This window comes from Strix uralensis, chromosome 12 (assembly GCF_047716275.1).
Source record: "Strix uralensis isolate ZFMK-TIS-50842 chromosome 12, bStrUra1, whole genome shotgun sequence".
Taxonomy (NCBI): Eukaryota; Metazoa; Chordata; class Aves; order Strigiformes; family Strigidae; genus Strix; species Strix uralensis.
This window is the reverse complement of record NC_133983.1, coordinates 516791-544401: the sequence shown is the minus strand read 5'-3', so window position 1 is coordinate 544401 and position 27611 is coordinate 516791. Positions and strand designations below refer to the sequence as shown.

The window sequence follows — 27611 nt, the reverse complement described above, 5'->3', positions numbered from 1 at the left end:
ATGTAAAAGGTGGGAATACTGAAGCCTGAGCAACAGGCCCTGAACTGAAACTGCTAACTCTGTATGTAGTCATTAGTGAAATATGCATAGAAGATATAGCTTAAACATCATAAAACATGTCTATGTTGAATGTATCTTTATCTTTTTCTTTATGTGTGAGCAAGATAACAAGGCCACGGAAACAGTTGTCTGGCCTTGTGACCTTGCTCATAAATTAACTAGATAAGCAGGGAAACTCCCTTAGCTTCTCCCTTAAGCCCTGGCCAGGCTCTGGGGGGAACCTAACTGAGATGAAAACCAGATATTTCCGCTTAAAACAAAGGTGTCAGCTATTCTGGCTTACTGATTTTTAGGTATATAAGGCTGGGCCCGCTCACAGCGACTTTGGAAGCCTCACCTACGGGTGGACGCACCGCGTAGGATTTCCCACTTGCAGGGAAAGGTTCTCCAAATCCTCGCTGTAACCGGGGCTGCCCAGCGACTGCGGATCTGGATGATGGTAAAGTATGCAAGTGGTGATGTATCTTTCTTAATCACTATTCTCTCTCTCTCTCAAGTAGTAATGATTTGATGCATTACCCTGTATTTTCCTGTTTGTTTAAGTGCACTGTTCTGTCTTTTCTTACTGTATGTTTTCTGTATTATTCTGTTATATTATTTAGTTATTTCTAGTAAAATACGCCTGCTCTTTTCACTCTGGTGTCTGAGTTTAATTGATATCCCTGATCAGCAAAACACCTGGGCCTTTCCCACTGTGGTGGGTATGTCAGAGGATGGTGCGAAGTATCTTCCCCAGGCTCTGCTCTGTGATGTCTCCTCTCTGTGACAGGTATCCCAATGCAATAAACTATTTCACTCTATTGATTCCTGTTTACCCCTACGATTCTCTTCACCAGACAACTCTTGCCACCATACCTACAAGAAATCTACTAGAAAAAAGATTTAGACTTAATCCAGATAAAGTGTTTCCCCCTTTTCCTTTCGACCCTCTCAGATTCGAGGATAAACATGTTTTTCCCTCCCCGTGTCTCCCGTATTCTCAGACACAACCTTTGTTTAAAGCAGAAATATTTTCCTACAGTAAGTGCCTGTTATCCTGGTTTGTCCTGGTGCAGGCTGACAAGAGGGAGGGCAGCCTGTGTTCTCCTGGCAGAGCAGTGCCAGGCGTGCAGCGAACGGCACGCGGGGCGTGAATCAGCAGCGCTGCACTGCGGCAGGACTGGCACATGCTGCAGCTCAGGGCTGTAAGTCAAGGATCATGCTAAGCAAGCGAGGTAATTTGTGTGCTTGGCATTGCTCAGGCCTCGCTTGCAACAGTGCAAGCGGTTATGAATAACTTGGCAAGAGTTGAGAGGAGATCAAGAATTGTAAGGAGGTCAGAGGTATAGTTGTGAGCTAACGTTCCAAACGCAGAACGTGCCCAGTCTGCATTGCTCAGGTGCTTTGCTTATTTACCCTCCCCATTTCTGATATGGTAGTGCTCACAACAGCAATGCAGATTAAGGGAATTAAGCCCAAACAAAAACTAAAAAACTAGATGGGGGCTGATTAAACCAATTAGACTGATGTTCACTAAACAAGTTCTTTGTGGGCAGTGTTCTAAAATTCAGGCCCGGGTCCCATGGCTGGGTCTGCTGGCATGAAACCCAGCATCTAGGTTGGGCTTTAACACGGGACCCTCTCCTGTGGCAGAAACACAGACCCCAACCTTGGGCTGCAAACCAGCCCTCCGCTTTGCCTGCGGGTTTGAGCTGTGGGAAACTTCATCCACAGCCCCATGTTATCTCCATTATTACTGTAAAAGCTTTTTTTCATCCAAATATGAAAACTGAATGTGTTACTTCAAAACAAACTGGATTTTAGGAGAGAAGAGATTTTTGTATCTACAGACACAGGAAATCTGTGGGCCCACGTGTGCAACCAAACTACAGTTCTGGCTAATTGTAACCAGGCTCCTGGGCTTCCAGGCCCACTCCAGAAAAGGTGGGTTGAAACACCAATGCCAGTATTAACCGCTGAAGAAGCAGGAGTTTAACTCCCAAAATTTCAATATTTACATAGAAGGAAAATGTATTTTTTCAAGATATTTCTGTTTACTTTTCTGGTGACTGGCAGCTGAGCTGATAAGCTTCAAATCAACATATTCATACTATCCAGTGTTTCTGCAAGACATAAGAATCAGAAGTTATAAAAAATGGGGGTGAGAAGCATATTTAATGGCATCAGATGACTCGAGGAAATTAAGCTTTAGAAAAATCACCAAGCCTGGGAATACTAAGAATAGAGCTGTTAACTCTATGCAGCTTCCGTTGTGGATTAACTTCCCTTGCGTGGTTGAACAATCTGTCTACTGATAAAACAACCTCCCCCCTGCCCCCAGGCTCTGGGTTTATACTGATCCCATGCAGCATTGCTTGTGCTATGTGCCCCAGCCAAATACTCATCATTTCCAAGAGATAAACCAGAAACCACTTCCCTTGGTTTACCCAGTAATCTTTTACTTGTCAGATCATGCAAGCAGGGTCTGTACAACAGTTAAGTGATGCTGGATGTTAAGCATAAAGAGAGAACACACTTGTTTCAGCAAGTAACTGGACAGTTCTCCATCAGAGCAATGTGAAACAATTGCCTAAACTGGTTGCTCTCTGCCTCCTGTAACTCCAAAGAATCATCAAAGAAGAGTAATTAAGAGCAAATAGCCAATACCCATTCTTTTTTCATTCTAATACTCGATGCTGTGCAAATAAATCAAGCCTTACCCTGTGGTTTGTAGCACTTCCCTGCATAAAACAGAAAGACATGAGGTTTCCTTTAAGACCTATGTTTATTCATTTTGAACTTGAACTAGGATCGTATTAAAAATAGATTACAAATCATTTAAGAGCTATTAATGTTTGCCAAAACTAAGCTGTGGTTTTACATAACAGCAAAGTCAGACTAAATGACAAGTAGCATTTCACTGAGAAACGGGAGAAGTCCCGTTACACAAAAAGCACACAACGTATCTGGCGTTTCAAAAAGTACCCAGCAGAATCCCACACACAAAGAGCACTCGATACAAACAGATGGAAAGGAAGGATTTAGAGTTTGAAGTTAATTCTCTGAAATTCAGAAATAAGCATTGGTCTGGCAATATTAGCACATTTAAACCTCTGCACAGGACTGCTGAAATCACTGAGACACCTGCACAGGGGCAATTATTTGCAGAACCAGATACCAAAACCCTTGAGCACTTTGAATTTTCAAAAAACTGCTTCAAATTCAATTTACACTGTAAACATTTAGATTAGAGGGATCAGTCCAGCAGATTGCTTAAACCTCGCCTTAGCTTCAAGTTGGAAATTAAGAGCGTACTTCAGTGATTTGGCAGAGGATGCAAGCAGTCTTCAGTGTTTCGATGGAGGGCTATGACAGGGAATGATTCTGTGTGGAGATGAAGGGATGTACAAGCACTCAGGGCACTCGACTGGTAAGCAGACAGCACTTCCTGTAATAGATTTTTTGTAACGAGACTTTGATTTTAGCTGTTTACAGCTTTGTCAGAATTCAAGCAATCAGAGCTGAAAGTGTTGATGGCAGGTGTCTGCTTCAGGCTAGGGCAAAATTCAGATAAAACTATTTATACTCTTCTGAAAAGGGGGTGGACAAAAACCTACTGTTATTGCTCATGTTCCTGTGTTGACTACATCTTTTTTATTTGTTACTGTCACCTATTGAAGGAAAACATTCTGTGACAAAGCCCTGGACAGGGGCTTGAAAATTGAAAAGAATATGCTCCCTGTAATTTACCTTTAATGCCCCAATTCAGACAAGCTCTTAATTTCTGAAAGCTGTTTGCCTTACAAGCACATGTGAGAATTAGCAAAACTCTCACAGACCTTCTCATGACTGCCAGCCTCGGGCAGGAGCTGAGCTGGACTTGCACCGAAGTGATGCCCCTCTGCGCAGCGGGCTCCAGAGCCGAGAAGATGGAGAGAGTCTTCTATATTCTCAGGGCCCTCCGTGTTAACACCAAGACAGTGGGAAAAGGAGGGAAAAATTGACAAAACTGTGGAAGGATCAAATACTATACGTTGGGGAGAAACAAGGTGGGATAAGGAAATTGTGTATTGTGATAATATATAGTTAAGGAGGAACCTCACAGAAGAAATTAAAACTGTAGGTGACATCTCTCACATGGAGGTATCTCCACTGGAGCTCAAGACCCCTTGCCAAGGAGGTAAGCACTGCCCAGATGAGCAAAGCAAAGCACAGAAGTATCAAATTCTGTGTCATCTGGCAGGCCAGCAAGAGGAACATGCAACTTCTGAATCCCCGCCCATACACCAGTGCTTCAGAGACAGAGAACGCTGACAGGAGGACGGACTCCATTGAGTCATTCCACACACCTGAGCTCCACAGGGCATCGTTTACGTGGGTGACAACCAATGTGTAAAAATAGACATTGAATCTTTAAAGCCACTGACATCGGAGAACGACAAGGCCAAGCGCTGGTGTGGGTGGGGAACAGAGGGGAAAGACAGCCATCCTGGAATAGTGTTATTTTCTCTCCCAAATGACAAAGCAAGCCAGTCTGAGCCATTGCTCACGTGTCCTGAGGCTGTCCTCTGTAAGCTGTCACACAGCCCTGCCTTCTCTCCTGTGAAGCCCCTGTGTGAGGCAAGCACATACCAATGGCTTAGCACAGGCTGGCCTAAGGAGGACACCAGCTTCAGTTTCTCTTTCATCTCATCTAACTGGGGATTATCTTGACCCTTCCCCAGGTCTGGCCAGCATGAGAGTGAAGTTGCATAAATCAAGCCAGATAAGGCTGAAGTTATGTTGGAAAAGCATCTTTAAGCTCTCAAGGACAAGCAGCAACTCTTTCATTTACGACAGTTTATAGGCTGCTGCTTACTTGAGAGTCTCACTGAACCCTTCAATGTCATTGTGGAACCACTAGCCATGATGAAACGTGTCAGCATTTGGCCTACCTTAAAAATGTATTTTTGTAAGGAGCAAATGGCTGTGTCCTTTTGAGTAAATATAACTCTGCCAGTACTATTGGGGCACTTTACAAGTTCAAAACCATCAAAAGAAGTGCAGCTCCATGCGTGATGTTTCACTGGCTCCTGACGTCCCTTACAAGCTGGGAGATACAGTAAAGCTGAACCCAACTCAGTATGGCTTAATCCTGACTTTTATCTCTAAGAGATGTTGTTGATTCATTGCAATCACTTGCATTATTGATGGCCTCTGTTTAACTGTCCCCAAAGGAATAAACTGTCCAGAGCACAATAATTAAGTTTCCTGTTTATTTACATAAAACTTCCCCAAAGTATTCAAACTAATAAATCTTTACAGCTACCTGCAAATTTGAAAAATATTCCACATTGTCTTAAAGACAAAGATGAGGCATTTTCAAAGGCAGATGATGTAGCACATGAGCAGCCAGCCCCAAGAACAGAGCTGAACCCTGATTCCCAAGCCCTCTGTGCCCTGGGAGGTCAGAGCGCTGGCGATGGGAAGTAGCCTCACTGCAAACCAGACTGTCCAGAAGAAATAACAGCCCTGCACAATTACTGGCTTTAACTACGGGTAAAAGCTCTCATTTGGGACCTCGACTGATGATGTGCATGTGACGTACAACTACAGGAGAACTGATGAACGTGATCTGGCTTCTGCAGCTGGTGGGGAACTGCAAATGCTTTAGACTGTGTCGGGGCCCCGTGCCTTAAGCTTTAACAGCCCTGAACTCCTCCTTTAGTAGCACCATTCCAGAGCTGGCTGTCGGGATCTTTATTTCTGTTTAGTTATTGATTTACAGTTGCTATTGCTGGAGGCTTCTTCCTCACCCCCTCAAGACAAGGAAACATTTACAACTTCTCCTGCAGCCCTGTTCTCCTTTCAGCCTGCCATCCTCTCAAAGCTTCCTGCCAGCCTGCAGCAATCCCCCTGGGAATGGCAGCTGATGTCCTTACTGACAGCCGCCCTGTACTCTGCCATCTGCCAGCACTTGATGGCAGTTGAATAAGCATTAAGACATTAACAGTCTGGCACAGGTTTAAGGTTTAATAATTAATAATTTAATAATTAAGTTAATAATGTTCTGTGGACTCACTACACCCACACAGGCAGCCAAAAAAACCCTTGTGCACTGAATTTTGCCATGCCTGGGGCTGGGCAAGACTGCAGCGACAGATTAGCTGTGGGGGTGAATGCCACCTTTTGCTGTTCCAGACAACAAGGCCTGAGCTCTGGCCAGTGAGGCTTTGAAGGTCTTTCGCTGTACTGCAATTGTATATTGGGATCTGGGCTACCAGAAACAGACTCACTGGTTTGGGGAAATAACAGGAAAGAGTAGACAGAAACAAAGGGAGTCTTCAGGAAAAAAAAAAACAAAACCACCAAAACCAAAAAATGCAACAAACAAAACAAAGCTCCAAATGAAAACAAACAAACCACCTCCTCCCAGAGCCAAACCAACCCTTCTTCTGAATTTTCTAATGTTCATAAACCCTCCCTGAACTGCTGAACTGGAATTCGAGAGCTCTGAACTGCCTTTGGAGCGCAGAGTCTTGTACCACAAGTATCACGAGGGCACAACAGTCCCCATTTGAATGGATTATCAAAATGAGAAAATGATCCTACTATGTTTGCTTAAAGTTTATACTAGTCCTTGGTTTATTTCTCTTGTGTGTATGCCTAGCATGTAGCCAGTCTGGCGCTCTGGTGTAACGGATGATCCATTAGCTTGACAGACATTCCCTTCTGTCACTTCTAACCATACCAACCCCGTCAGGCGATGTCATGGAGGAAATTCATCCTTTTAACCTGCAGCAGTGATGGCTCTTAGACAAACCTCAAAGCACTGGTTATAGTAAGAAGCTTCTGTACCAGATGACTTGCAGGAAACTTGGTACGCCTCCCAGATGTTTAATAAACTTGGCAGTGATCTCTCAAAATCTTTGGCTAGAGTTCAGACATCTCTACCCACAACCAGTACACAAAGGATTAAAAGACTTCAAAACCAACAAATGTTGTTTTGAAGTATGGATAGAGTATGCACACACATTTCTCTATGCTTGCTATTTTGTGAAGGGATCTGGCATTCTTTCCACTGTTATGTGGTGCAAAATAGGCTTATAGGTCAACAGAAAAGGCAAGGGAAATGAAAAGATGTCCTGAAAATGAAGAAAATAATGCCTTTATTACTTTTAAGGTGTTAGTTCAGTTGCAGGTCAGTGAAGAAAAAGGAAGATTTGTTATGAATGAAAGCAGTTTGACAGTCTACGTGAAAAGAATCTGGTGTGTGACCTCTCTCAAGTTCCAGGGAATGATCCACATTTTCAAAACTGTCACCACAGCACCCAGCAGCTGCATGAGGAATAGCCTTCCTATGCAAGTATGTGTGAGATGTTGAAAATCCCTCCCAAAAGATGTTGAAATCGCCCCAAAAAATGCATGTTCATGAACCAACAATCTCAAACGTAGTTCAGACTGAAAATTTATATATTTTTTAAAAGACTAAATTTCAAATTCAAAATTTTGTATTATTTAAAACCTTATTTAATAAATTAACCAATGTGTGAAAACAAAGGTCGGCTTGAATAAAAAACCCCAATTTTTGAAATTCAGAAATAACTAAGTAGAAAATCTCAAAGTTTTTTCAATTCTCCCCCTGTGAGAAGGTTATCAGATTGTTTTTTCAAAAACTACCCTTTTTCCTGATGGTTTTCAGTTTTGAAAATTTGTCTGGTCATGAGGGGAAAAAAGTGTCCCTGGGAAATTTCATACTCTCTCCACTTAGTTGAAAGGTCGCCTGTGTGTCCCCAGCTGCCCCTTCCAGCTTCCAGTGCAGAGGATTACAAAGGTCTGCAGAATAAAACCTGCCTGGAGCCCTCGACTCCACACACACACACACATATAATGGAGCAGCTACTACACCCAAAGCAAGAAAACCAGCTGGTGCTCAGCCTTCAGCCCCTTTTTTAGCATGGTGTATGTCTCCCAAAAGTCCTGGAACAACAGTTCCTGAGCTCATAGACCGCCACAGGTACTGTCCTCCTGGCAGGACATGCAAGGCAGAAAACAACCCAAAACCTTCTCCAGCTGCAGGGTAGAAGCCCTGGCTGTGTATCTCCCTATTGGGATGGGCATCTCTTTGCAGAAATATGCTAAGGCTTTTCTTTCCTGAAAAAAAAGTGGTGGGGTAGAGGATAGGAACGGTTACTACTGATGTTTTTTCTGCTGTTACTCTCTGTCACTGCAAAGACTTGCCATCGAGTCAATGCTTCTGATGGGCAGAAAGCGAACACACAAAAGTCTCAAGGGAAACAAGGCAGGTTTAGCAGCTTGTCCTGTCACCGTGTGACTCTCCAGTGTTTCATTCTATTAAGCAAGTAACAGACATTTGAAAACTGTTTAAATGTTACTTCACGCAACAGAAATGGCTTCAAAACAGCCATTCCTGAAACGGAATAAATAGTGAACGCTTCAATTCTTGTCTAAATATGGTTTAGCAGGCAGAGTTTTACACCCATGATAGGCTGAAACTCTTGTCTGCTGTGCCAGTTCACCAGCTCTCAATGGCAGTTGGCTTCTTCACCTTCCTACAACACAATGGAAAGGAAAGGCACTCTGCCAGAAACCAAGATTCAGATTCTGCAAACCCTTATGCACATGCTCAACATTAAGAGGAGCTGACCCGAGAGAGAGAGAGTCTCATTAAACATTCACACAGTACTTCAGACAGAGCACATGAGCGCAGGTATGTAGGAGACAGGCTGAGAGGAAGGATGTTTACACTAAAGAGTGCAATTTCCTCCTCAGATTTACAGCAGTGTTTAAATATGATTGTTTTATTGTCATCAGTACTACTTTGTGAGAGCATCACCTCAGCCAAGTAAGATATTTCTCATCACCTCTAACGCTGGGATGAACACCACAACAGGCAATTAGGAGAAATTAATCAGAAGACTAATTAAAAAAAAAAAAAAAAAGAGGCTTTGAGTCTAGTTTGGGGTTTTTTTACATAAACTCCTGCCTCTTTCTTGCGCCTAAACAATGATACAGCCACAGTGTCAGAATTCAGAAACACAACAGTAGTAAAATGCAGAAGTGATTATGAACGTATCTGAAAACAAGTCTCTGGAAATCAGCAGTGCCACAGTTTCAGCCTTCTGGGTTACTGGAGTAACACTGTGCTCATTTTTCATATTGCAACAAAAGCCAGAATTGTCCTGCCATTTTTCAGCAATTCAGTTCAATTGGCCAGCTCCAAATATTTTATCAGAAATGTTTTGGCATGAAGATATTTGCTTCCTTGCATTGAAAGAAATTTTTATAAAGCAAAAAATCTGTTTCCTTTGTTTGGTTTTACCTAAATTTCATGGCCATGGGAAGAAGCATGCATGTATGACCCAAATGTATTTTTAAGGCTCAAAAAGCCATGTAAAAATAACCCTGTTTTTACCTCAAGGTATTCCAGCTCATCTGTCAATTGTCTGGGAGAAAGCAAAGGCAGAGGGGGAGGTTCTAGGTATTATCCATGGCACCCTCACACCTCTCACAACCTCTGTAGTAGGCCTCGGTTTGGGCATGGGAAAGCACAGCCAGCAAAACACATCTACTCTGGTTTGGTCTGGAACATGTAGGAAAAAGATTGAGTGATTTCTTTAAAAGTGATTTCTATTTCATATTTTGAAGTAAATAAAATATTTTCACAAAATTATTTCCATTTGCTTCCAGCTGGAGAATTTCAATACAACATTGATTTTTACCCATGAGTCAAACAGTCAACTATATCCCAGCATAGATCTCTATTTCTGAAGAATAAACATGAATTATCGTCTTCATCAAGAGCCTGGCCTATCCCTTCCTTTTTCCAGCACAGGGGAGAATGTACCTAAATTCAGATTAAGAAATACGTACAGACTGCTGAGGATAATCTGGGTAAGAGAGTACCTCCTCCTGCAAATTTAACAAGCATTCTTTGAGGACAGGATTAATTTTAAGTAGGCTTAGACGCAATTCGTAATGCCAAATGAGCAGGTGGCATTCCACATGGTCATGCACAATTCTGACTCTCTTGGCAAACACAAATGTTTGATGTGATCAAAGCCAAAAGGGTTTTTGCTTTTGAGTAAGAGTCAACACTGGCTCCCAATTCCAAGGTCTCCTTCCCTTTCCTCCCCTCTCTGTGTCTGGCCAAGGACATATGGGCCTTGTTTCACGCCACTTGCTCACACAGATCAGAGGTTATCCTGACAAGTATTCTGACTAGGGCAGCACAAAGCTCTAAGAAGGTTCCCACCTCTTAAGAAATTCCCTCAAATGCTATGCTTTGGAGAAGGGAAAGAGGGGGCACATTTGGATAAACAAAGGTGGACTGGCTAAAAAAGAAGTCCAACCACAAAAGCAATAACAAAACTCCGTGCTGCAGAAGATAATTAAGAGGGATTGTGGTTCCTAAGAGGAAATCAGAGGTTGTTATGTGCAGTTTTCACTAAACCATTTTGTTGCAGTTTAAGATCTGTGCAGCCGTGCTGTAATCAAACGGGAAGAACAGCAGCAAGGAACAGTGTGACATCGATGTGCGGGAAAGCCTGCTAAAGGTGTCTTGGTTGTCCACACAGAGAAACCCCAAGCCTGTACCAAGCATCTTCAAAAGCAAAGGCAATAGGTGATTGCATGCTGCTTTCCTGGAGCATACGACAGATTAGTGGACTCTACTTTTATAAACGTCACGGGCCTTGTCCAGCCTGCAGAGGGTATAAATCAGAACGGCAGAAAACCACAACTGAATAGGTGTCAGGAAACAGCCAAAGGAAAAGATGTTTCATGAAACCTTGGAGATAATGTTGCCAACAGGCATTGATGGCTCCAATGAACTAGAGAGCAAAGAGCAAAGTTATTCTCTGGGTTCTGTCACCGATGATTTCTGTAGCTGTACGTGCATCACTTCCCTTCTATGCCCCTGTTTCTCTTTTTCTGTTTCCTACAGGATGAGACCTTCAGTGCAAAACTGGGTCATTTCCATGGAGCTGTCAGACAGTCCACAGCTCCAGAGTAAGAGCATCACCATGCACACGGAGTTTGGTGTGCTTTCAAAAAGAAGAATGAGAAATGAAAAGCACTTCCCAAACCAGTTTCTAACAATTAGGAGAATGTTTACGAGCATCCTTTACAACTGCAACCACCAGACTTCACGGAATCAAGAGCAGCTGCAGAGCACCAGTAGGACGCTGCCTCTTGAAATAAAAACAGTGCTAGCAAAGCAGGGTGGTGGTTATATCATCAGTGAATGACACCCCAATGGTTTTAATTATTTAACTTGATTAGAGAAGGAACTTACTCTGGATTCTGGTATTCTACAATGCCGTGGATTTTGAGGTGAAAACCATGGAACTCATATTTCAGTAAACATCATGGAGAAGAATATAGCATGACCATAACAAAATGAACCTACTGGCTTGAGCCCTATGGGATTTCCTTCCAGAAGTGTTTACCAATAGACCTGCCCTGCACTCTGCAGAATAGATTCTGCTTTCATTTACCTGCACACAACCTCTGCTACAACACTTACTGCTTTCCCATCGTGAGTCTTGAAGGCATGCAGGTGATGCACATAAAGGTGAACAGCACTTGTCCTTCTGTATTGCTGCATGACATAATATGGGCCCATTTGGACTGAGGTATCAGTCGTTGAAGGGTGAACTCCTGGTGACACTCATTTTTAGAGGCCATTTCAAAGAAGTCAGAGGTGTGAAGATTTCCAATAACCTGGAAGGTAGGATCAGTAGTAAGATGTAAAGAAATTCAACTGGTGTTAAAACTGATATTATAACTGAGTCTTGGGGGTGAAATAATATTTCATTCTTCTTTCCCTTCCATAATTCTTCTAGCACTAGTATCACCCTGAGTGGAAGAGAAACTGCAAACTTGAAAATCTTGACAAGCAGAAGAGCCTTTTGTTGTAGGAATAGTGGCCAGTGCTGCAACAAATCACCCATCTGCAGGGTTGATATAAAAATTACTTCAGAGAGCCAGTATGTGGACAATTTAATGTGGTTGCCAGAAAGCTCTTCATAAAAATTCATGACTCTAGCAGTTGGTCCTAGCTGCCATGAGACTCCTTGTGTGTTCTTCTATGGAAGGCAGAAAAACCAAACCCATACTCCACGTTTCATCTAAAGAGCTGTGCCTGGTTTTAACTAAATTGAACATGGAAAGGCTCCCATCATCACCCGTTACAGAGGTGGCTTTTCCATCACCTGTGGCTCAGGAGCATCACTCCAATCTGCTCTACTCTCCGTAGGATCAGGCAGCAATGGGCTCTAAACATTATGATCAGACCCAGCAGAAGCAACCCAGAAAGCTTTAGGGGTTTTGCTTCAGCCAAAGGAACAAAACCCTCAAAGGGGCACTGCTACTCATATTGATGTCTTTAAAATTATTCAAAATTTTTACTCAACAGTAATCACAAATCTTTACTGGGGAATATAAAAATCATGTCATATCATGGTATGCAAACAGTTCCTTTCTGGTCAAGGCCTTACAAACATTTCTTTTTATACCCCCCTGAAATTATCCGATTGTCTGCTTTAAAGAGGAGATAAAAATACCCAGGTGAAGCAGAGGGACATAACTTCCCAGATTGCCCTACTCAAACAATGAGAAATAGGTGATAAAGTTTAATTAAAGTTTAATCCAGCACATTAACCAGCCCAACTCTCCAAACACTCTAGAGATTACAACTCACTGTTAACACAGTCAGAAACTAATAATCCACAGGGGGAATGAAGCCCACGGCTCCCACACCCTTCTCCTCCAGGGGTGGTTGGTTTGGTCCTGGCAGCAGCAGTCACTGAGGGTCCCAGCTGCTTCTTCAGAAACACCCTGCTCAAGAGATCATTGCTCAGGTAAGACACTCTCCTAGCTGGAGCTCTCAGAGCTGGGTATCTGTATCAGGAAAACACCTTCCCGTGACTCATTTAAGCACTTTTAAGCTCTGGTCTCCTAACGCTAAGGCTGACTTGCTAATGACAAGGTCATCTTCCCTTGGGGTCACAGACCACAAAGTGCTGAACAGGAAAGCCTAGGTCAACACAAGAAGCATTGGTTTCTACATCACCACCTGATAACGGGTAACTTAGTGCTCACAGAAGGCAGGCCAAATGCCTGGGAGTTTTCCTTCTGCCTCATTTCCAAATCTGGCTTGCATCCAGTATGTGAGTTTACAATCCTGCCTTGGATAATGTGCTACCCTTCCCCACCCCTTAACCACTGTGGGTTATCAATGTACATCTTTGGAAGAGCTACCAGTGCATTTCTGAAAATCACTTTCCGGCCACTTCATTGTTTCATTGGAAAGTACAACTGAAGCAGAAAGAAAAATGATGCAACACCACACGACAACTCTTCATTTTCAGTTCAGTAGCTGGCAGGCCAAAAAAGTTGCTGAGAGCAGTAGGGCTTTCCTAGCTGAGAACTGGCTCCTGCCTGGAAGCTGTGTTGCTGAGTACAGAAGGTCTGGAAGCCCAGAATAGTTTTGTTTTGCCGTCCCAAACTGCCTTTTCCTCTGTGGTTCTTGTGTGCCGCTTTAATAGGAGAGATCTGTAACCCATGGAGAACAATTGACTCCTGTTCATGCCAGCATTAAAGTTCAAGAGGACACTTTCAGGGAAGGCTTGCTATAATTACAAGATCACTTTCTTCCCCTCTGGTTTGTGGCATTGCTGTAACAATGACTATTACTTTTAATACAGAGATACTGAACAGTAAATGTGTAAATTTTCCATCTCTCAAAGTGCTTTCAACAGACGAAAAGTACTAATTTGAAGAATTTACCATGCTGGGATTTAGAAAACAACACAGGAGAAGAAATCATCCTTTTAATTGATATTTCACCACTTGTTAAGTCCAGAATAGCTATACTGATGAGAGATTCAGCATAATATTAATGATTATTATTTTACTGATGTCAGTGTTTCTGATTTTTAGGACCTTCGTGGTCATTCAGCTTCTGTTTCAGAAACAAGAAAAATCTTCAGAAAAAAATTCTGCAGAAAATATACACAACTACATGTGGTGGACTTCATATGGAGTTATTTTCATTGAAACACAATAGCCTATTCAAAAGCAATTTTTTTAAAATAATCTGCTGGCTAGGATTTTTCAAAGCTTTCTTTAACTGACTGTACTTATAAACATTTTCATTTCCAGGGGTTTTTTTTGGAGAAAATGGTAATAAGGACAATGAAATTTCAAGTTACACAGATGTTCTGAGTTTAAAAATCGTGCAGCACATGAACAAATAATGCTATTCAAATTGTTCAAGAATAATAGAAGCAACTTCCAAACCTGCAATATTTTCCTCTGTGGTACTTTTCAGTAGCTCTAAATGGAGCTAACTGGTTTTCTGTGATACACGCAACTAGGCAGAGAGAGGTGCAGGGGCTTGTGAAATGCAACATTCTTTGGGGTGTATTTTTCATTAATATACACTAACAACGTAAAAGTTGGCCTCTACTCCACCAAGTATCAGCAAAGTGAATTAAGTAGCATTTTTCTGAGAAAGCTCCACAATGAAACCAAATTCCCAACCCCCTTCTGCCTCATGCCTTACAAAGTCATTGCTGCCTTTGCAAAGCAGACAAACCGCTCCTTAAGCACAAAAAAGTGTGGATGAGATTCTGAAGCTGTTTTGCTGATCAGGGATATCAATTAAACTCAGACACCAGAGTGAAAAGAGCAGGCGTATTTTACTAGAAATAACTAAATAATGTAACAGAATAATACAGAAAACATACAGTAAGAAAAGACAGAACAGTGCACTTAAACAAATAGGAAAATACAGGGTAATGCATCAAATCATTACTACCTGAGAGAGAGACAACAGTGATTAAGAAAGATCCATCACCACTTGCACACTTTACCATCATCCAGATCCGCAGTCGCTGGGCAGCCCCGGTTACAGCGAGGATTTGGAGAACCTTTCCCTGCAAGTGGGAAATCCTACGCGGTGCGTCCACCCGTAGGTGAGGCTTCCAAAGACGCTGTGAGCGGGCCCAGCCTTATATACCTAAAAATCAGTAAGCCAGAATAGCTGGCACCTTTGTTTTAAGCAGAAACATCTGGTTTTCATCTCACATTAGGTTCCCCCCAGAGCCTGGCCAGGGCTTAAGGGAGAAGCTAAGGGAGTTTCCCTGCTGGTCTAACTAATTTATGAGCAAGGTCACAAGGTCAGATAACTGTTTCTGTGGCCTTGTTATCTTGCTCACACATAAAGAAATATAAGGATACATTCAGGATAGACATGTTTTATGATGTTTAAGCTACATCTTCTATGCATATTTCACTAATGACTACATACGGAGTTAGCAGTTTCAGTTCAGGGCCTGTTGCTCAGGCCTCAGTATTCCCACCTTTTACATCAGAATAGTTGGTTTGCTATAACTTAGTATAATACCTATTAGCACAATGGTTATCAGTTATAAAATGTACAGGATTCATCTATAGGTCAGCTCTGGCCTGGGCTTATTGTCCAAGCCTTAGCACTTCAGAAGCTGCAACCAAAAGTTACATCTCCTTATAAATCTGTAGGGTACGGCGCAACAGAATGCTGAGTCATTCACAAAATCTCTCTCTGATGTGCAGGAAGGGAACTCTCTGATTCCTGGCTAAAAGTGTTCCACGGAGCAGGAAAGGGGATTTCTCTGCTTCTAATGGGCTCATGCTCTCCAGCCACTTTCGGAGACCATGTGTAGCCCTGAAGAAGTAATGAGAGAGAAAAAGTAAGGAAGGAAAAGCCACAACAGGAAGGAGCTGAACCCTGACTAGAAGTGAGGTGTTTACAGTCTGTGGCAATCAGCTATTTCTCCCCAACTCAAAGGGCCTGTAATCTGCAGAACACCCTGGGGAAGGCTTCCGGTGAAGGGATTCTATGAAGGCTTCAGAGCAGTTACAGGGAGCTCCTAGAGAGATGGAGCTGAACTCCTGCTTCTGAGGGATGAGGATCTGTGTGGAAGACATGCTGGGTCTCCCTAACGCTGCAGCTCAATCTGCCCACATTTAAGCAGATTTCTTTCTCTCACTCTTTGTTGTGACATGTGGGTCCAATCAGTGTCCTGATCCCTTCTGGATATCACATACTTGCTTTGCTGGAGTTCTACCGTCCCACCACACACTTCCTTTGAAAGCCTGCCTCCCTCTCCATCGCTCACTTCCTGCAGTTTAATAGTTCCCAAACTCTGGCTGCGCTCTGGGCACAAAGGGAAAGTTTTATTCCTGCAGCCCAGATCCAGACTGAACAGACAACACACTCTGTCACTGCGATGCTGCAACATCAGTCGGTTCCCAGGATGTGAGATACGGTGGGGCTTAACGGCTCCAAGTCCTGGCGTTAACGCTTTATAGATTTTACACTCAGCTTCAGGCATGAATACTGTCCTTTAGCTACGGCTGGTTACTTCAGCAATGCCAAGGGCCAGTCTGGACGTGCAAGAAATGGAACAACACCTGGAGATGAACCTGCTGCTGTAGGAGTCACGCCCAGAGCTGTAAGCTCTGAGGGGTTCTGCTCTGCTCAGTCTCAACACCTTTGAGCCCTGCTTAGGGGTGGACATGGAAAGCTGCTCTGTTAGTGACAGGGCACGTATGTCAGCACCCAGGTGAACTGTGCTTTGTCCCAAAGTACCAGCTCAGTTTCTCTCCAGCCTTCACTCCGTGATTGCCTCCCAATAACCCCGGCAAGTCCCGTGCCAGCTGCCTGCGCCACAAGTGACTGCCGCTGCTATTCACAGCAGAAGGAGGAACTGGTGAACCAGCACACTGGTTACAAAAGACACTTACTCATAGAAAAATTTGCTAGACAGCACAAAGGCAACTTCCAAAATTTTACCAGGCAAAGAACACCCTCCCCCCCCGCACGCAATTACCTCATTTCCCCCTGTGAGCTTAAAGCTGTATCTGCCAACATACGGGCTGGATACAGATCGTCACAGGTAGGCTTAAAGTGCTTCACCAGCTAGGAACACCTTCAACTAACATATGGGCTTCAAAGAAAATTCAGCAGCTTGCAGACCTCACTCTTGTAGCTCTGTCCAGTCAGACACTATAGGGAAACCCATCTGTGCCAACTCCCAGGTTCCCTTTGTTCTGTACTATCGTTGTGACAGTAACTACCACAGTGCAGACTAGAGCTCCTGTTTTGAAGTTCATGTAGGCTCCATCTATCCACAGGACTCTTGAAATGTAGTAAGGCATCCAGAAAGTTAAAGAGTGAATTTGGGAATTAACTGCTTTGCATACATCCAAAACTCTTCAATGCTGTTTGGGATTGAAGTGCAACAACACATTCTCACACTCTTCACTCCTCACCTTATTTTGCAGAGTTCAACTACGACAGCTAACTGGATTTGTGCACATAAGTGTCTGAGGATGCTTCATAAACCTCTGCATGATGTGTGAGCTGATGGCAGCTGGATTATGGATCCCCACCTCCCAAGGAAGGGTTTCAAACTGGGAAAGCGCAACCTGAAGAATGAAACTCGGACCTACAGCCTATCTGATCCTGTCAGATCCAGCTGGCTTACAGGCATGTAAATCCAGTGATCAAATGAAAAATAACCAGTCTGCAAAGAGTATTCTTTAGTTCTCATTCCTTCTGTACTGAGTGGTTCCTAGGCTCTCTCCTAGCACATCTGCTGGGCAGGTAGTCTTTCTCATCTATGTATTTTTCACCTACATATTATTCCTGCCTTTGGAAGGAAAAGAGACAAGAGGTTTGATTCTCTTCCCTCCAAGCAGAGACCACTAAACATATTGTAAATAATGCAAAGTTTATCAGAAAATTAAATTTAATCAAATGTGAGTGGTCTAAACTCCCAAATAAACTAAGCTATATAACTCAAAAAATTACATTCTGCATCCTTACCACAGGGACGTTTTTATCTCTTTCCCATCACTTGCATGCTGACATTCATTGCATTACAACTATCATCAGAGAGCTTCTCTATCTATACAGTTCTTTGCTGTCCATATTTTCTTTCTTGAGTAGACCCAGGTCAGTCCAGCGATCAACAAGATCATCGGAATGAGTTCGCTCCAATAATTTCATGGGCAAAAGTCCTGGATGAGTCTCCTCACCAGGAAATCATTCTTCGTTTTGTGTCATCTGCTCTATATTGAACAACCACATAAGAGACAGTACTGAAAGACCTTTATCTCTGTAGGTCTTCTCACCAATTACAAATTGGGATGAAAGGTCATCTAGTCCAGCAGATCTTCAACTAGATCAGGTTGCTCAAAGCCCCGTCCAACCTGACCATGAACACTTCCAGGGATGGGGCATCTACCACCTCTGTGGGCAACCTGTGCCAGTGTTTCATCACCTTACTCATGGTGGTAAATGAACTGTAAGTCACAAGAAGAACCTCCCAAGAAAAGAACTGCTGGCAAACAGAGCCACTGTGGGCCTGTGCTCACATGTTACGGGCAGCAGGTGAACCTCCTCCTTACCTATCTTGCCTTCCTAGGTGCCTCTGTACTACAGGTATGAGGCTTTGGATGTGGAAGGCCAGTCAACAGATGATGTGGATGATGGTCCATCTACACCAGAGGTGTTGCCAAGGTCAGAAAGGCCTACCCCATGTATCAAGACCACCTCCACGAGGAAGAAAAGACGGCTTATAGTTGTAGGCGGCTCCCTTCTGAGGGAAACAGAGGGTCTGATATGCTGGACAGACCCTCCCCTTAGGGAAGTCTGCTGCCTCGCTGCAGCCCAGGTTAAGGACATCACTAGGAAACTTCTTAGACTGGTATGGCCCTCAGACTACCACCTATTATTGCTCTTCCATGTGGGTGGCAATGAAGCCGCAAAGAGTAGTTGAAGGGCAATCAGAAGAGACTTCAGGCCTTGAGATGGTTGGTAAGGGAATCTGGAGCACAATTCATTTTTTCCCCTCTGTTCTTCCAGTTACAGGCAGTGATACAGGAAGAAACAGATGGACCTGGTCTATTAATACATGGCTCTGTGGCTGGTGCCATTGCCACAATTTTGGGTTTTTTGATAATGGGATGGTCTACATGGCACCAGGCCTGCTGGCAGCAAATGGGATTCACCTTTCTCAAAGGGGGAAGAGATTCTTTGCTCATGAGCTAGTGGGGCTCATTGACAGAGCTTTAAACTAGACTTGAAGTGGGAAGAGGATAATATCAGGCCTGTTCATGACAAGCTGTGGGATGACACACCAAGGTTAGAGGACCCTCAGCCTGTTGCTCTGAGATGTGCTGGGTACACTGGAGCACACCTGAAGTCTTACAGAGATGAGCCAGGGGCTCCTTAGGTAATAGGACCCAACAGGGAAACACTGGTGAAGTACCTCAAATGAATTAAGGTGTGTTCCTCTAAGAAGGTGACACGGCCAACAGCTCAGCTGAAGTGCCTCTACACCAACGCATGCAGCATGGGCAACAAATAGGAGGAGTTGGAAGACAGCATGCTGTTAGAATGCTACAACCTAGCTGCCATTACTGAAACCTGGTTGGACAAATCCCATGAATGAAGTGTGGCTATTGATGGCTACAGGTTGTCCAGAAGGGACAGGCAAGGAAGGAGGGGCAGAGGGGTTGCCCTCTATGTCAAGAAAGGGATAGATTGTGAAGAACTGTCTCTGAAGAATAGCCACAAGCAGGTTGAAAGATAACGGGTAAGAATTAGAGACCAAGGCAACAAAGGGAACCTTGTGGTTGGTGTTTACTACAGGCTGCCCAAGCAAGGGGAGCCTATTGACAAAGCATTCTTACTCCAGCTACAGGAGGCATTGCACTTGCAGGCACTCATACTGCTGGGGGACTTGAACCACCCCAACATCTGGTGGAAAAGTAGCACAGCAAGCTGTAGGCAATCCAGGAGACTCCTAGGGTGCATTGAGGACAACTTCTTAAGCCAGGTAAGAGACAGCCCTACCAGAGGGGATGCAATACTGGACCTGACGGTCACCAATGCAGGTGAGCTAATCCATGACGTCAAGATTGGAGGTAGTCTGGGCTGCAGTGATCATGCACTGGTGGATTTCATAGTCCTGAGGGATATGGGTCAGATGAAGAGTAAGGTCAGGACCCTGAATTTTAGGAAATACAACTTCGAGTTGTTCAAGGAGTTAGTCTACAGGACCCCCTGGGAAACTGCCCTCAGGGACAAGGAAACAGAACAGAGCTGGTAGATCTTTAAGGATGCTTTCCATAGGGTGCAAGAGCTCTCAATCCCCAGGTGTAAGAAATCAGGAGAAGAAGGCAAGAGACTGGCATGGATGAGTCGAGACCTGCTGGTCAAACTGAAGAGCAAGAAGAAAATGCACAGGCAGTGGAGGCAGGGACAGGTGTCCCAGGAAGAGTATAGGCATGTTGCCCGGTTGTGTAGGAATGGGGTCAGGAAGGCCAAGGTGAGGCTGGAGCTGAACTTGGCAAGGGACGCAAAGAATGATAAGAAGGGCTTCTATAGGTATGTCAGCCAGAAAAGGAAGGTCAAATAAAGTGTACCTCCCCTGATGAATATAACTGGCAAACTGATAACAACGGATGAGGAGAAGGCTGAGGTACTCAACAACATTTTTGCCTCAGTCTTCACTGACAACCTCTCTTTCTACACCTCTTGAGTGGATGGACCACAAGACAGGGACTGGGGGAGCAAAGTCCTTCCAATTTCAGAGAAGGTGGTTCATGACCACCTGAGGAACCTGAACATACATAAGTCTACGGGACCTGACGAGATGTATCCCAGAGTCCTGAGGGAACTGGTTGACATAGTTGCCAAAACACTCTTCATGATATTTGAAAAGTCATGGCAGTCAGGTGAAGTCCCCAGTGACTGGAAAAAGGGAAACACTGCACCCATTTTTAAAAAGAGTAGAAAGAAGGACCCTGAGAACTACCGACCTGTCAGCCTCACCTCTGTGCCTGGGAAGATCATGGAACAGATCCTCCTAGAAGCTATGCTAAGGCACATGGAGGACAGGGAGGTGATTCAAGACAGTCAGCATGGCTTCACCAAGGGTAAGTCTTGCCTGACCAACCTAGTGGCCTTCTGTGATGGAATGACTGCATCAGTTGACAAGGGAAGAGCTACGGATATGATCTGTCTGGGCTTCTGTAATGCCTTTGACATAGTCCCCCACAATAAATATCCTTCTCTCTAAATTTGAGAGAGATGGATTTGATGGATGGATGGCTCAGTAGATGAGGAACTGGCTGGATGGTTGCATCCAGAGGGTAGTGGTCAATGGCTCAATGCCCAGACGGAGATCAGAGATGAATGGTGACCCGCAGGGTCTGTTTTGGGACCACTACTGTTTAATGTCTTCATCAGTGACATAGACAGTGGGATTGAGTGCACCCTCAGCAATTTTGCAGACCAAACCAAGCTGAGTGGTGCCACTGACACACCTGAGAGATGGGATGCCATCCAGAGGGACCTGGACGAACTTGAGAAGTGGGCCCATGTGAACCTCATGAGGTTCAACAAGGCCAAGTGCAAGGTCCTGCACATGGGTCAGGGCAACCCTCGGTATCAGTAAAGGCTGGAGGATGAAGGGATTGAGAGCAGCCCTGTGGAGAAGGACTTGGGGGTACTCGTGGATGAAAAGCTGGACATAAGCCGGCAGTGTGCACTCACAGCGCAGAAAGCCAACCGTATCCTGAGCTGTATAAGAGCAAGTGTGGCCAGCAGGTCGAGAGAAGTGATTCTGCCCCTCTGCTTCACCCTCGTGAGACCCCACCTGTGTCCAACTCTGGAGTCCTCAGTAAAGGAAAGACATGTACCTGTTGGAGCAGGTCCAGAGGAGGGCCACAAAATGATCAGAGGGATGGAACACCTCTCCTATGAGGACAGGCTGAGAGAGTTGGGGTTGTTCAGCCTGGAGAAGAGAAGGCTCTGGGGAGATCTTATTGCAGCCTTCCAGTACTTAAAGGGAGCTTATAAGAAAGATGGGAACAGACTTTTTAGTAGGGCCTGTTGTGATAAGACAAGAGGTAATGGTTTTAAACTAAAAGAGTGTAGATTTAGACTAGATATAAGGAATAAATTTTTTATGATGAAGGTGGTAAAATACTGGAATAGGTTGCCCAGAGAGGTGGTAGATGCCCCCTCCCTGGAAACATTCAAGTTCAGGTTGGATGGGGCTCTGAGCAACCTGATCTAGGTGAAGATCGTGTTGGACTAGATGAGGTTTAAAGGTCCCTTCCAACCCAAACTATTCTATGATTCTATGTCATGCGGTCTCCTCTACCAAGAGGATAAATGCAAACAGAAGTCACCCAGCTGGTTTAATATGACTGCCTTCACCTTTCAGAGCACCACCTTATCTGTAACTCTTCACATGACTATTGGAATATCCATTACTAATTTTCTTTAATAAGATTTTATTAATTGTCCTCTCCAAGTATAGAATTTGGCAGGCCCTTTTGCAATAGCTGAAATGAAGGAGACTGTTCCAAAGGTATCAGTGTTTCCACATGAATTTAGCCCCGAGCCTCTAAAGACACTGTTGCTAGCTTTTATGGAATGGGGCCATGATATGTCCTTTTGCATTTCAAAGAGAAGCTAAATGCTTACCAGAAAGTTCAAATACGTTTTGAATTTGATGACATCTAGAACTGTGTTGCGACAAATAAAGAAATGCTCTCAAGCAATCTTCAGATTGCTCAGAGCAGTGTCCTTGCAGTACATACACACCCATGCATGTGTGAGGGAACTGTACCACCAAGTAAGATAGCCTGCAGAGTTCTCCACTTGTTATTCCACAATAATGCTTGTGGACAAAAGGTAAGGAGCTTTACATCAGCCCCCATGATCAGGAGATTCTGGAGACCAGAACTTAGAAATAACAGTCAAGTCTAGCTGTATGCAGCGTTTGTGGAAAAACAGGTTTGAAAACTCCTTGGAGTACCAAAAGCTGAACTGAGCGCAGGAATGCTAACCATGAGCGGGTCTTGCTGCTCAAATCCTGAATCTGAGAGACCCTCCTTTTTTATTTATACTTGTTTCAGAGAGCTCAGGATCAAGTTTCTGAAGGGAATCCATTTGCATAGGTGTGCTCTGATATGTATCTTCAGAGCGTGGAAAACAGTCACATTTCATAAATGGAGAGTAATTCTTTGCTATGAGGCATCTGGCAAATAAAAGAGTTTCTCAGAGACAATCCAGCCTCTGATGCCTTCTGGGACAGGATGTTCCCCTCTTACCAATCTTTTAGCTCCTCTTCAAGGGTACAGTCGTTAACAAGGCCTGCATCATTTATACCAAGTATCAGGCTTACACAACAGAGCCAATGCTTAGTGGTCCTCCTTAGAAGACCAGTGCAATACATTCGATCCTAAATTAAAGTGTCACTTGAGCTTAGGCATTAACCCAAACAGATGGTTTTACTCAGTCTACAAACATATAAACACATTCTTAATACTAGAGTGGGGAAAAAAATGCACATCTCTGCTCCATATCCTTCTCTGGTTATTTTCCCCAATAAAAATTCTCTTTCTTCTTGGCAGGCATTCTATTTTTATGTTTTGAAGTCTGTATTTCAAAGGGAAGGATTTTCTTTGACAACATACAAGAGAAGCAAACTGACAGAGAAAACACATGGGTCACTAGGACCAGTACTGACATACGCTTTCAAATGAACCTGTCTTAGCGTTGTTTCATCCTTTATACAGGAATTTAGTTTTATTTTTCAAAAAGTGTCTTTGGGCAACTACACAAATCCCATTCCTTCAGTGTAATTGTACTAATTTTAATCACAAGCATCTTGTAATCTCTGAAATACCTTCAGACTAAAACTATTAAAGCATTTGACAGTGATGAATGCAAAAGAGCATCCTGTGATTAGGCTGTGTCATTAGTGGGAGATGTTTCACTTCATATGATGATTAAATCTTCTTGACAGTTGGTATCACATTTACTGTGGCTGTTTGATCATGCACTCTCACAAATGACAGTGAATCTGCACTCATTCAGATGAGCTCGGTGGTAGTCAGCACAGAAATGCTGTAAACAATATAACAAGCAGCCTTGTATTTATGCACGTGCAGCAGGTACAGAGAAAATGTCTTGAAGCTCATGAAAAGAGCCAAAAGCCTTGCTGCTGTGGCCACTTCTCTCAGTGTAAGCACCAGCTTGAAGACTTTCTGCCCCCAACAGCTCACTCCCCGCTCATCCCTGGGCTGCAGTTGTACCAGTACAGCTTGTCTGGGAAGCTGCTGTGGGAACACGGCTCGGACATGGAAGAGAACTGAGAGGAAAACTTCTGGGTCAGCCGCCCAAGCCTTTTCACCCTTTTGTCTCACGAACAGTTGTACTGCCACAGCTGAGGATGAACAACCAGCCTGAAGCCACTTAAGCTGGCAGAGCCACTGAGAGCTCCAGAACTACATCCAGACTAATTTAAGGCAGCCATGAAAGCACATTTGTACTTAAAACGGTGGCACGGACGTGGGGACAATTTGTTCTGGGCATGTTCTCCCTGATATCCAGTAAGCTGCAAACTGCCATTTACATCTCCCCAATGTCTGACCAGCATCCTGGTACAGCTGGCTACTCTACACATCTCTGCCAGTACAGCTAAATTACCCAAGCTGTGTGGTGGTGACACCCCCACTCAGTAGAGAGAAACCCCTATTTAGGCACAGTTATACTGTCAGAAGAGAAGTTTTAGCAGCACAGACTGCACTGGCAGAGGATGGAGTGAATGGAATTGGTTCAAAGCACAGGTTTACTTTTCTCTGAGCGTACCAGTCTAGTTAAAGCACTTTTGTTAAATTCCCACTGCATACAGGGCACATAACTCCAGCAGGAGCAGGATTTTCCCCTCAAAACCATAAGATCTGGCACAAGAAACTGCTCAGTTCATTCCCACTGGGAAGCAACTGTGATTTGAGAAGCCTTTCGTATCATCAGTTTATTCTGAGGAAGAAACACACAGCCAAAAAGTCTCTACACGCAACTCCACTGCACACGCTGTCATTCTGGAGGATGCAAAGCTGTTACCAACAGGTAGGTGACAGATATGTTCTGTTTATTTGCACTCAGGGGAAACTTTCAACTGTATGTATGACCCCAGAAACTCTTTTTTCCCCAGCAGTAATACCTTAGCAGAAACATGCAACTGACAGTGAACTAAAGGCAAATTTTGCTCTCAGGGGTTTCACGTGAAGTGAAAAGTAACATGACCACAGTAAGCATCCTTGGATTAAAGGTAAAGATCCTGAGAAGACTGCTATAGGCAGGTCAGTCTCCTCAAACCTTTTCTCATCCTAAAGCAATTAATTCCAATTTCATTTGGTTTCAGCCAAGAGACAGCATTGACCTATAAGTATTTAATTTAATTCAGACCTTTACATCAAGTATGTTAAAATGCATGCTGACAGTATTTACTCACCCAGAAGGTTCTCCCTCCTCCTTTTCACTCTGTATCTAGCACTCCTCTGTCCATTTTTTAAAAATTTTTTTTTAAAGGAAAAGCAGATAGACCAACCAGGGTGAACCAGCTCACAAGAGGATCAGATGAGCACCAGAGCCAAAGCAATGGAATCAGGCAGAGAAGGAGCACGGTGGGGATGAGTGCTTCGATTGACTCATTCTTTCTCTCTGAGCAGGGAAAAATGAGTCTTCAACACTTCAGCTCACTGCTCAAGGGCCTTTTTGGCACTGAGCTGCAGCATTAAGTATCCAAGTGCCTCTAAAAATTCCATTTAAAAAAATCCTTATTCCACCCTTATTCAACTGGACTTGAAGTTGTTCTTCTGCCTTTTCTCTGTGCATGTAAATAAAATGAATCAATGTTTTGTCCTCCAAGTCATTCAGCATTCAAGCTTCAATCCAGCCAAGGATATCCTTCTAACCTAGAAGTACAGTTTCTCTCTGTAATGAGATCTCTTGGGTATTTTGTGTATTCCTGGAGTGCTTTGATGGATGGAGGCCAGAACATCCAGCACCTAGCGGGACTGATCCTGACACAATCGTTCCTGGGCAATGGCTCCTTTTGCCTGGTCAGATCCTGCAATGCCAAGCTTCCTTGAGACGACTCACAGCAAAGACGGCCTGTCCCATTCATTCCAGCCCAGTAGTATCCACCCCTCAAAGCTGAATAGTATTGAACACCTAATATTCAAAATGTAGAACCAAAGTGCATTTTAGGTTGCAGAAACTTTCCCCTATAGTCAGAAAACAGCATAGCACCAGAGAACACAGGGAAGGAAAAAAACCCAGCAACTGCTTTATGTTCTTGTGGAACAAGATTTTGGTTTGCCCTTTGCTTCTCTTTGCTCAAAGGGTGATAACAGATGGTGCCATAATAATATTTCACTATTATTTCCAAGCACAGAAATGTTAGTTAAATTGTCAAGTTAAATATCGAGGAGGCAGACAGGGAACTTAACCAAACAGGTGTTTTCCACTACGTGCTGTGGTTCTGCTGTAACCCTGATATTCAGTCCAGATTCAATGAAATCACCTCAAAACCTGAGCCCAATTCCACATGAATTTTTACTGAGTTTCAGATAAACCTTAGATTAATGTTTTTGACTAGAAACCATGGGAAATATGTTAACTTCATGTGATCAAACCACAAAAAGGATGAAAATGAGCAGTTTAATCTGAGTTTTGTTTCGAAAGGTTTGGTTTCATCCAAACGCAAAACAAAGCTCAACTACTGGGAGTTCACATGATTCAAAACCAGAAATAAAGCCTACACAAAGTTCCTAAGAAATGTAACAGCAGTATTTTACACAGCGTTCCTACTTCCCTTTACGAGTTTCTAAGTGGAATTATAGTCTTGTGAACTCTGTTTTCTATGCTTCTTTTTCCAAGTTTATACATGAAAACTCGGCTCTCCCTCAAACATCTACCCCTCTGCTGAGAGATGATGGTGAATAAGCATTGGTTTGGATTTATCTATTTCTTGCTTGGGTCTGTTCTTTGATTTTTTTTTTTATGTAAAAAACACTAGAGGGTTTGTTTTACAATCAAGTGCTTGTTTTTGGCAATTTTAAGTTAAAAACTGAATACAGGGACTCACCAAGCCAATCTTACCATAACCAATACTCCTGATCGTAAGTACAGACAGAAAACAGTTACGTAGTTCCCACCGCTCGTACCCAGAATCTGCAACACAAGCAAACCAACATGGACCCAGCGCTGTGTGTCCTACCCTGGGACACGGCAACGTGCCACATGTAGAGGGGGCAGAGACTCCTGCATTTAAAAGAACGGCCATCCAAGCCAGACTGCAAGGGGGTGCCTTGCCCAAGCTATCAATCAGGTGGAAGCTTGATCATGTTTGATCACATCCAAGTCTCAGAAATGAGCTGCATTAATTCATTCTTGTTTCTGGCATTTAGTCTTACAGATGATATAAATATTGATAGAGACATGATGATCAGTTCAAGGGATACACGCACTGTTTGTATATTCCTGAGAGTAGGTGTGGGGGTAAAACAGAGAGTTTAACCCCTTGTGGAGCCAGAAAGTTCTTAATACATACAGAAAGTGATAGATGACATCCCAGTGAACTATCTAGATTTCCCGGGAGGTATCACAGTCATCAGCTGCCAGGAGTGAACAAGGTCTGCTGAAAAAG

The 27611-nt window shown here is 43.6% G+C and overlaps 1 pseudogene; it reads right to left on the bottom strand.

The window, feature by feature from the left end:
* Positions 1–27611, bottom strand: part of LOC141948703 (ras-GEF domain-containing family member 1B-like) — a 70310-nt pseudogene that overhangs the window by 27126 nt on the left and 15573 nt on the right.